The following is a 12,345-nucleotide window of genomic DNA, read 5'->3' as shown; positions in this document are numbered from 1 at the left end:
CTTGGTAGAAAGCAACTCATGGGCCTTCATTAAATGTTACTAATGGTATGTGGAAAAATAAAGTCCCTCCAAAAGTGCACTTCTTTGGTTGGTTAGTATGGAAAGGTAGGATTAAAATGTCAGTTTTGTTTACAACGGATTGGAGTGCTAAGCGCAAGTGCAAGTACTTTGTGTTTATTTTGGAAAACTAAGGTGGAGACAACAGAGCATGTCATGTTACTTTGTTCTTTGGTTTGGAAGCTTTGGTCTGAGATTATAAGTTGATGGGATCTAAAGTGGGCAATACCAAGTTAATTTGAGGGATTATTTCAATGGTGGGTAGGAGGAAAGTATAAAAATTGGGTTCATGAATAGATTATCCCACTAGTTGTGTTATGGTATGTTTGGAAGTTGAGGAATGAGTGCCTATTCAAAGGGGCACAACCTGACTATGCCAATATAAGTGAGAGGGTGGAGGTCAGAATTTCCATATGGGCAAAGCTACACATGGAAGGGATTGATTACTCAGTGCATGATTTAGTATCTAATTTGAAACAGATCAGGTGTGTATTGTAGTTTACTGGTGCTTTGGTGTCGCTGTCTTGTAGTTTATTGGTGTTGCTGTCAGTTTTTGTTTCTATTGTTACTGTCTTGTTGGTAGCTTACCAACTTGTGAGGATTAGTGCTGCAAATGATAGGGTATGCTTTCCGGTGCCAATCTAGTTGGGATGGGGTTGCTTTACTGTGAGGCTTTTCCACTTTCTTCCCTCTTTATTGATGTATCTCTTTACTTTGTAATTGTTTTTTCATCAATAAAGCCTCTCTTTTAGCTGATCAAAAAAAAAAAAAAAAGGTTGGTCAAATAAGAAATGAGTTGTTCAAGACCTTTGTTTGAAAGTTATAAGATTTTTTCTTCTAAAAGTTTTTTTTATCTTAATGCACTACTAATTGTTAGATTATATCTTGAGATTAGGGAAATTATATCAGCAGTTCCTACATTTTGTCCCTTATATCATTTTGGTTCATATATTTTCAATTGGCTCAATTTTGACATTTTATTTTAGATTTTGTGTCAATTTGGTCCAATTGATAACGTTATTAGGATTTTTTCTTACAAAAAATTATTACTGAGTTGGTTGAGGTTAACTCGATGAATTGGTCAAGTTTACAATTTTTCGTTAACTCACTGAATTGGTCAAGTTTACAATTTTTCTCTTAAAAGCATGATACATTCCACTCATATGCACATTTTCAATAAAATAATGCTAACATTTGTAAGCAATTGGACTAAATTAAGACAAAATAAAAAATAAAAAATAAAAAAAACATCAGAGTCAAAATCGAGACAATTGTAATTATAGGAACCAAAATGACATCATAAGTGACAAAATATAGGGGCTATAGTTATAATTTGCTCCTCAAGATATTTACATGATACGATTGATAATGCATTAAAGTGGAGAAACATAAAAATACAAATTTGAGGATAGAAGTTATCTAACCTCTTTCAAATAACCTTAATAATTTTAGAAATTCATATGACAATGTTTTTGTTCATTCAGTTATAATTGCACAACCACCATGAAATTCAAAAGGCGGCCATTCGAACTTGCTTAATCGTAATATTGTGAATAGACAATCATTCGATTCAAAATAGGATGTCAACAAATCTGACAAAATGTACCCTCAATGATGGTACAATTCAAAGGGTACTCGTCAAGTCACATCTCCTTTCCTATCCCTTTATGTAGTAGATTTTATTTATTTATTTAATTTATTTATATGATGTTCACACAATAACAAAAAAAAAAAAATGCACCTTTCTCACCAAAGTAAAACATTAGGTAGTCTTTACACTTGAACACATAAGCACAATTATCTTTCTTTTGTGTTCGATTCTATAAAATTCTTCTATATGCCTAACACTTTTAGATTACATAAGCCTTGAACTTACATGTATCCCTACAATTTTGCAAATGAGAAATATCCCCACCATGCAAATTGGCAATTGTTTTGAGTTGTCCACATCTCCTCAAATCCTATATAACATCTCATTCCATTGCATTAAAATATACTTGCATAATGAGTGTGTATGAGTATATTAGAATAAATAACTTATAGGGCAAAATTCAATTTGCCCCCTTGTGATTTAAGCTTGGAGTATTTTACCTCCTGATTGTTTAAATATAGGCAAATAGCTCCTATGTAATTTTGAACTTAAATGCAATACTAACTCCATTAACAAAAAAATCTAAAATGACATTAATACCCCAATGTATTATTCACTTTCTCACCTCTGTATATAAATAAGTAAATAAATAAAAGAAGCAACTCCCTGAAAAAGAATAGAAAGGCTTCTTATAAGCTTATTTAATTTGCACGTCTTTTCCTTGCCAAGATTCTTCTTGCATGAGTAACAAAAAATAAAGAAAATTATCAAATTGATAGCTCTTTAATCAATTAGCACAAAACCCATATTCCTTTTTTGCAACAAAGAACCCTACATCACCTAGAAACTATTAACTCAACAATTGAATTACGAAAGCTTTGTTTCACTAGTAGAGGGTACTTTGTAACAACCTCGATCTGTGATTAACTGTCAAACCATGATTAAGAATGCCTAATAAGTAATTAGGAGGAACTTTTACGTTAATTGCATGTGTCATATGTTATTTGCATTTATATCTGTTCATTGTAGGAATCTCTGTTTATATTTCCGATTCGATATGTGAATTGAAGGCCTTACCAGCACCCGATCGCGAAATTGACTTGGTTTATGTGTTATTTAAAATTTTTAGAATGTTATGGTAGATTTAATTGAAATTCCTTTCGAAACCAAATAATTAGAATAACATGTGTATAGTTGATTAACTTAAGCATACATTGATTAAGCTCCCTAATTAGCCTATATAAGACAACTTCCAACACCTTTGATACACTTTACACTCTCAACCCTTCATGTTTGAGGCTAAACTGAGAGAGAGAGAGAGAGAGAGAGAGAGAGAGAATGGGAAGTTGAGATCAAACAAGGGAAATTGAAGAGAATTTGGAAGAATTAGCTTGGAAACTCCAACAATTAGCCATCTAGAGCACAATTGAGAAGCCAAGGTAAGAGTTAAACCCTTTAGTTATGTAATTGAGTTAGCTAATGTTAGAATTCAAGCGAATTGAGAGATAAATCACAAGAATTAAGCTAAACTTTAAGAATTAAAACTCAAGTCATGCATGCATGCATGCATGCATATTTCATGGCATTGAAGTGTTTTTCAAAGAATTTCTTCTTGTATGTTCTCATTTTGGCTTTATTCTAAGAATTCAACATGTATTTGAGTAAACACCATATTTGATCATGTTTTGAAAGCTTTGGAGCCAAGACAATTCATGCATGGTATCTTCATGTTATGTTCTTCAAGTTCTAAGTTTGATTTTGCACAATTGGCATGCGTTTGGGCTTTGATTTTGCAAAATGATTTTGCATTCACCATGTTTTACGAGTTTACATATGTTTCCTTAAGTTTTGGACCCAAAAGGATGTTTTTTGTAGGTTTGAATTTGAGCTTTGAACTCAAATCTGTAATCTAAAAATTCCAGAATATGCACCCTCTGCTCAAGCGATGGAGTCTGCACTTGAGCGGAGAATGCAAGCTGCCTATACTTTTACAGAAGTCGCACTCGAGTAGAGATCCTCTTTACTCAGCCTTGCGCTCGAGCGACCGTCAAGTGTCTATTGAGCGGAAAATTCAAGCACCTAGTACTTTTGCAGACTTTGCATACCGCTTGAGCGACCAAAGTTGCGCTCGAGCGGACTGTCCTATTTTTGAAAATTTGACTAAGTGTTTTGAAGCACTTTTTGGTATCCCCATTGCATCTTAGGCATTTTTAAGCTCCAATTAAGACATAATAATGAGGATAAAGGCTAGAAACACACTAAGAATGAAACGAAAGAAGTTAAGTACTATCTGAGCATGTGTTTCAATATGTGTATCTGCTCTATGTTTGTGTAGGTCATGCGCCGTGAGCTGTTGATCCATTTGTTCTGTTATCAAAGCTGTCTGTGAGTAATAACTCTGTAAAGTTATGTTCAATATGGAATACTTTTTGAACATTATGATACGATATGATCAGTTTTTGAAACGGATGGTACAAAATGCTATTTTGAGATTACATAAATGATGGCCCAATTTTTGAAATGTATTTGTAGTATCCTTAGTGGAGGCCCTCGCCCAGGGGGAATAATACTATGGCTTATGGTCATGAGGCCCTCACCTGAGGGAAACAATACCGTGGCATGAGGCCCTCGCTCAGGGGAAACAGTACCGTGGCATGAGGTCCTCACCCGGGAGAAACAATACCGTGGCCTATGTATGTCACATGATACCCGGTACCGGTTATTCCATTATGGAACTTGATATGGTTGCCCAATATGATTTGTTAATGCTAATGGATTTACCACACATGATTTGTATATGAATATGAATATAACTTTATTTCTGATACGAATACGAACATGATTATGTTTCTGACTTGGCATTAGATTTGAAGTTTGATTTCTGAATCCGTTATGGATATCATTCATTAAAATTTTTACTCTGTTATTATTCACTAGGCTCTAGCTCACTGTAATATTTATGTATGTAGGTGATCAGGCGCTTGACCGAGCTCAATGATGATCGCCTAGACTTCTGTTTTGTCAGCCAACCTTTACGCCTCTCGAAGAGGTTCAAGAAAGAGTTAGTGATCAAGTTTTGTGAATCAAATAATAAGTTTAAGACTTTTGGCTGGCCTAAGTGAACAGTTCTTTTGTATTATATGTTTATTGAAGATGTAGGATGGATGTGTTCATGACGTCATATGTGGGTATACGTATATAAGTTTTATATCTACTGTCTCATGTATGTCTGCACAACTCTATGGACAATGAATTTTGTATAATTGCTTCCGCAGCCCCCTTATATTACATGATATTATGTTCAAAGGCCTTTTCTAATCCCAGGATTACTGGCCGGTTACGATGCTAAACCTATAGGGGTAGGTTTGGGTCATGACAGAGTGGTGTCAGAGTATGAGTTATACCATACACACGAGTCCATATGAGCTATAGGATGTCCTAGCAAGAATTAGGGACATTACATCTACATGTGTGAGTGGGTGTGTTAATTTCTGTGAATATGAAAAATGAATCTGAACATGAACCCATGAAACTGAAAAGAATGAACTGAAATTGAACACTGCGAAAAAAATTATTTACCTATGTTTATAAGTGCTCTGTTTACCTATAGCAAATGAAAAATACAAGAAATAATGGTATAACTGAATCTTCTAAGACCCGGATGAACCGAATGGAAAGAATGCTTGAAGCTTTGACAGAAGCAATAATGCAACAACAAAGACAACAACCTCTGCCTCCTCTGCCTCCTCCGGTCCAAGCAGAACCGATAAACAATGACATCATCAGCTTGACTTAAAGATTCAATAAGATGAAGCCATCGAATTTCTTAGGTGGAATAGAACCTTTAAAGGCTGAAACGTGGATGCTAGAAACTGAAAAGTTATTTGAAGTCTTTTCATGTACTGAGACTCATAAAGTTTTGTTGGTCACCTACACCATAAAGGACGAAGCCTGACGTTGGTGGATGTTTGTTCGTGAAAGCAGTGGGACTTTGACTTGGGATCAATTTAAAGAGATTTTCTACAAAAAGTACTTTCCCCAGTGCTTTCAAGACCACAAAGTGTCTGAATTTCAAGAACTCAAGCAAGACAACATGTCTGTAGTTGAGTATGAGGCTAAATTCACTGAGTTAGCCCGATTGGTCCTCACATGGTGAATACGGACTCTAAGAAAGCTCGAAAATTTGAAGAAGGGTTGGATTTAGATGTGTTTGATTGGGTTGGTGTATTGAAACTGCCCAAGTACGTTGATGTGCTTGATAGAGCTCTAATGGCTGAAGCTAACTTAGCTGCAAAGAGAAAAACTAAAGCCCTAACAACTGAATGAAAAGGTAAGAGATCCGGATCAATTTCAAAAAGGTCGGTCATTTTCAAAGAAGCAAAACACGGGGTCCTCTAGTAGCTCTAGTTAGAATAGTAGATCTACACCTGTTTGTTCTGAATGTGGAAGGAAGCACAAGGGTGTATGTTACCATACATCTGGTGCCTGTTACCGGTGTGGCAAGGTTGGCCACATAATGAAAGATTGTTCGCTTGGGTCCGAGAATGCCAATCACCCCATAGTAAGTTCAGCCGGATCTGCTTCTGTATTGAGGTCAAATGCAAGAACCAATGCTAAAAGTAACACCGATAATGAAACGTTAAGGCAATAGAGAGTATTTGCACTAGTGCCTGGGGATGTGCAGAACACTGAGCTTGTGGTGTCTGGTATAATTTCCATTTGTGCCCAAAATGCATATGTCTTGATAGATTTTGGTTCTACACACTCTTTTGTGTCGCATGCCTTTTCCTGGAAATTAATTAGACCTTTAGAACCCATGAATTGTTTACTGTTTGTATTTACACCATCCGGGTTTCTATGGTTTGTGCTTATGTTTATCCGGCATGTGATATTGTGATTGGTGATGTGACGTTGTATATTAATTTATTGCCATTGGGTATTGATCATTTTGACTGTATACTGTGCATGGACTGGTTGACAAAGTACTGTGCAACTATTGATTGCGTGAATAAATATGTTGTGTTTCATCCACCTGATTTACCTGATTTTTTTTTTTTTTTTTTTGGGGGGGGGGAATGGGGTGGTTCCTCCCACATACTTGATTTCTGTCATGAAAGTTGTTAAACTGCTTAGGAAGGGATGTAGGGGCTATCTATGTTGTATTTTGACTGAGAGTTCTGATAGTCCTAGTGTGGAAACTATTGCTACTGTTTGTGAATTTCCCAATGTGTTTCCGAATAACTTGCCTGGGGACTTAATTGATGGGAAGATTGAATTCATTATTGATATAATACCTGGAACACAACCAATTTCCAAAACCCCATATAGAATGTCAACCTCTGAATTGAAAGAATTGAAATCTCAACTTCAAGAATTACCAGATAAGAAGTTTATTCACCCGAGCACTTCACCTTGGGGTGTTCCAGTTTTGTTCGTAAAAAAAAAAAGATAGATCTTTGAGGCTATGTGTTGACTATTGGGAATTGAAAAAAGTGACTATGAAGAACAAATACCCACTGCCCCGTATAGACGACCTATTTGACCAACTCCTAGGAGTACAAGTGTTCTCTAAGATAGACCTTAGATCAGCTAAAAGTTAAAGCGGAAGACATAGAAAAAACTACATTCAGCACTAGATGTGGACACTATGAGTTTTTGGTAATGCCGTTTGGGGTGACTAATGCACTTGCTGCCTTCATGGACCTTATGAACATGGTGTTTAAATCATATCTGGATGAATTTGTTGTTGTATTCATTGATGATATTTTAATTTACTCTAAAAGAAGGAAAGAACGTGAGAACCATTTGAGAATTGTGTTACAAACTTTAAGAGAAAGAAAATTATATGCAAAATTTTCAAAATGTGATTTCTGGGTAGATAGTGTGACATTTCTGGGGCATGTAATTAACAAGGATGGCATATTAATTGATCCATAGAAAATTGAAGCCATTGTAGACTGGCCTAAACTAACAAATGTATCAGAAGTCAGAAGCTTTCTTGGGCTTGCAAGTTATTATAGCAGATTTGTGAAGGATTTCTCTAAACTTGCCATCGTTGACGCAGTTAACATAGAAAAATGTATCATTCAATTGGCATGATCAACGGGAGTCAGCCTTTCAAGAATTGAAGACTATATTGGTAACTACACATATTCTGGCATTGCCCAATGGAATCGATGGGTTTTAAATTTACAATGATGCTTCATACAAGGGTTTGGGGTGTGTGCTAATGCAGAATAGTAAGGTAATTGCTTATGCTTCTCGTCAACTCCAACCTCATGAAAAGAACTACCCAAGTCATGATCTTGAACTAGCAGCTGTGGTGTTTACTTTAAAAATCTGGCGTCACTATCTATATAGAGTGACTTGTGAAGTATGCATTGACCATAAAAGCCTGAAATATTTCTTTACTCAAAAAGAACTAAACAAGAGACAGAGAAGCTGGCTCGAGTTAATCAAGGATTATGACTTGCAAATCCTGTATCACCCAGGGAAAGCTAATACAGTTGCATAGCTGGAAGTCTATTGGGAATTTGTCATGTTTGCTCACTGGCCAGAAAGAATTGTTGTGTGATTTGGAAAGAAATGAAATTGAAGTAGTTTTGTGTGAACATGTTGGAATCCTTGCTGTCATTTATGCTCAGTAGTTGGGGAAGTTAAAGAAAAGCAATTACAAGATGAATTTCTGAAGAAGATTGTTGATGAAAATGAATCAAAACGGAGGTTGGAATTTGTGTATGAAAACAATGTGTTGAAATTTCTGGGTAGACTTTGTGTACCAGACCACTCAGAACTGAGAAAACATATTATGACCGAAGCTTACAACTCAAAATTTGCTATGCATCCGGGAATACAAAGATGTACCATGACTTGAAACAGAATTTCTGGTGACCTGGAATGAAGAAAAGTATTGCTGATTTTGTGGCTAGGTGTTTGTATTGCCAACAGGTAAGAGTTGGACATCAACGACCCGTTGGATTACTTCAGCCGCTTCCAATACCGGAATGGAAATGAGAGCACATTATGATGGACTTCATTGTTGGATTGCCTCGCTCGTCCCGAGGTATGGACTCTATCTAGGTAATTGTTGACCGTTTGACTAAATCTACATACTTCTTACTTGTCAAAACTTTATATAATATGGATAAATTGGCTAACATTTATGTGAATGAGATTGTGAGATTGCACGATGTGCAAGTATCCATTGTATCTGACAGAGATTCTAAGTTCACACCAAGTTTCTGATAGAGTTTACAACAGGCTTTGGGAACTGAACTCAGACTGAGTAGTGCTTATCACCCACAGACTGATGGCCAATTTAAACGAACCATTAAAACCTTGGAAGATATACTTAGAATGTATGTGTTAGACTTCCAAGGAAATTGGGACACTTATCTACCTCTGGCTGAATTTGTATACAACAATAGCCATCATTTAAGCATTGGAATGGCTCCTTATGAAGCATTGTATGGTAGGAAATTCCGATCTCTGATTTATTGGGCCAAAGTAGGCGATAGATCGTTATTGGGACTGGAACTTGTTCAAGAAGCAATTGAGAAGGTGAAACTGATTCAACAATGATTAAAAACTACACGGAGCCGCCAAAAGAGTTATGCGGATGTCCGAAGAAGAGACAGAGAATATGAAGTTGGGGATCACGTATTTATCAAAGCAACTCCGATGAAAGGCCAAACACGATTTGGTGTGAAGGGCAAGTTGGCACCGAGGTACATTAGACTGTATGAAATTCTTGAGAAAATCAATCCGGTAACATATCGAGTGCCTTTACCTCTGATCATGGAACATATGCAACATGTCTTTCATGTTTCAATGCTTCGAGAGTATTTGAGAGTTCCGTTCCATGTGATTAAACCAACTCATGTGCTTCTAAAAGATGATTTTACTTATGAAGAACGGCCAATACATATTGTTAACAGCTGAATCAAAAGACTAAGAAACAAAAAAAATCCCATTTGTGAAAGTTGATTGGCAAAATCATGGAGGAACTTATGCAACATGAGAAACTGAAGAAGATATGATGAAGAGATACCCTGACTTGTTCCCTTTGGATCCGATGTTCTTCTAAAATGAAGGGAATTCGAGTTTAGAATACCAAAATCTTTAAAGGAGGAAGACTGTAACAACATCGACCTGTGATTAACTGTTAAACCATGATTAAAAATGCCTAATAAGTAATTAGGAGGAACTTTTACTTTAATTGCATGTGTTATATGTTATTTTCATTTATATTTGTTTATGGTAGGAATATCTGTTTGTATTTTCGATTTGATATGCGAAATGAAGGCCTCACCGGCACCTGATCGCGAAATTGACTTGGTTTATGTGTTATTTAGAATTTTTAGAATTTTATGGTAGGTTTAATTGAAATTCGGTTCGAAACCAAATAATTAGAATAACATGGGTATAGTTGATTAACTTAAGCATACATTGATTAAGCTCCTTAATGAGCCTATATAAGACAGCTTCCAACTCCTTTGATACACTTTACACTCTCAACCCCTCATTTTTTAGTCTAAACCAAGAGAGAGAGAGAGAGAGAGAGAGAGAGAGAGAGAGAGAAGGGGAACTTAAGGTCAAACAAGGGAAATTGAAGAGAATTTGGAAGAATTAGCTTGGGAACTCAAACAATTAGCCATCTAGAGCACAATTGAGAAGCCAAGGTAAGAGTTAAACTCTTTAGTTATGTATTCGAGTTAGCTAATGTTAGAATTCAAGTGAATTGAGAGATAAATCACAAGAATTAAGCTACACTTTAAGAATTAAAACTCATGCCATGCATGCATGCATATTTCATGGCATTTTGAAGTGTTTTTCAAAGAATTTGTTCTTGCATGTTCTCATTTTGGCTTTATTCTAAGAATTCAACATGTATTTGAGTAAACACCATATTTGATCATGTTTTGAAAGCTTTGGAGCCAAGACAATTCATGCATGGTATCTTCATGTTATGTTCTTCAAGTTCTAAGTTTGATTTTGCACAATTGGCATGCGTTTGGGCTTTGATTTTGCAAAATGATTTTGCATTCACCATGTTTTACGAGTTTACATATGTTTCCTTAAGTTTTGGACCCAAAAGGATGTTTTTGTAGGTTTGAATTTGAGCTTTGAACTTGAATCTGCAATTTGGAAATTCTAGAATTTGCACTATCTGCTCGAGCGGTGGAGTCTACGCTCGAGCGGAGAATGTGAGCTCCTAGTACTTTTACAGAATTTGAGGGTTGGCTCGAGCGGCAGAATCTGTGCTCGAACAGCCACCCTTGACCTTTCGCTCAAGCGATCGAAATTGCACTCGAGCGTAAAATGAGAGCTCCCAGAAATTTTACAAACTACTGTAGACCTCTTGAGAGACCAAAGTCGTGCTCGAGTGACTGTCAAGCATTTGTCGAGCAAAAAATTCAAGCAACCAGTACTTTACAGACTTTGAATACTGCTTCAGTGATTGAAGTTGCGCTTGAGCGGATTGTCCTGTTTTTGAAAATTTGACTAAGTGTTTTGAAGCATATTTTGGTATCCTCATTACATCTTAGGCATTCTTATGCCCCAATTAAGACCTAATAATGAGGATAATGGCTAGAAACACACTAAGAACAAAACGAAATAAGTTAAGTACTATCTGAGCGTGTGTTTCAATATGTGTATCTGTTCTTTGTTTGTGTAGGTCACGTGCCGTGAGATGTTGATCCATTTGTTCTATTATCAAAGCTGTCTGTGAGTAATAACTCTATAAAGCTATGTTCAATATGGAATACTTTTTGAACATTATGATACGATATGATCAGTTTTTGAAATGAATTGTACAAAATGCTATTTTGAGATTACATGAATGATGGCCCAATTCTTTGAAATGTATTTGTTGTATCCTTATTAGAGGCTCTCACCCAGAGGAAATAATACTGTGGCTTATGGTCATGAGGCCCTCGCCCAAGGGAAACAATACTGTGGCATGAGGTCGTCGCTTGGGAAAAACAATACCGTAGCATAAGGCCCTCGCCCGGGGAAAACAATATCGTGGCCTACGTATGTTATATGATACCCGGTACCGGACGTTTTATTATGGAACTTGATATGAATGACCAATGTGATTTGTTAACGCTAATGGATATACCACATATGATTTGAATATGAATATAACTCTGTTTCTGATACGAATACAAACATGATTATGTTTCTGAATTGGCATTAGATTTGAATTTTGATTTCTGAATCTATTATAGACATCATTCATTAAAATCTTTACTCTGTTATTATTCATTGGGCTCCAGCTCACTGTAATATTTATATATGTAGGTGATCAAGCGTGTGACTAGGCTCAGTGATGATCGCCTAGACTTCTGTTTTGTCCGCCAACCTTTGCGCCTCCCAAGGAGGTTCCGGAAAGAATCAGTGGTCTAGTTTTGTAAATCAAATTATAAGTTTAAGATTTTTGGCTAGTCTAAGTGAACAGTTCTTTTGTATTATATGTTTATTGACGATGTAGGTCATAGCTCCCTTATATTACATGATATTTTGTTCAGAGGCTTTTGGTAATCCCAGGATTACTGGCCGATTATGATGTTAAACTTATAGGGGCGGATTTGGGTCGTGACATACTTGGTGAAAACTTGCAAAGAATTTGGATTTTCTAGGCCGAAATTAGCATTATCCAAACAAAGATTTCTTCCACAAAATGGTGACAA

Source organism: Camellia sinensis, chromosome 2 (genome assembly GCF_055761805.1).
Source record: "Camellia sinensis isolate YWXY chromosome 2, ASM5576180v1, whole genome shotgun sequence".
Classification (NCBI taxonomy): domain Eukaryota; kingdom Viridiplantae; phylum Streptophyta; class Magnoliopsida; order Ericales; family Theaceae; genus Camellia; species Camellia sinensis.
The sequence above is the reverse complement of the archived record's forward strand: the minus strand, read 5'-3'. Positions refer to the sequence as shown.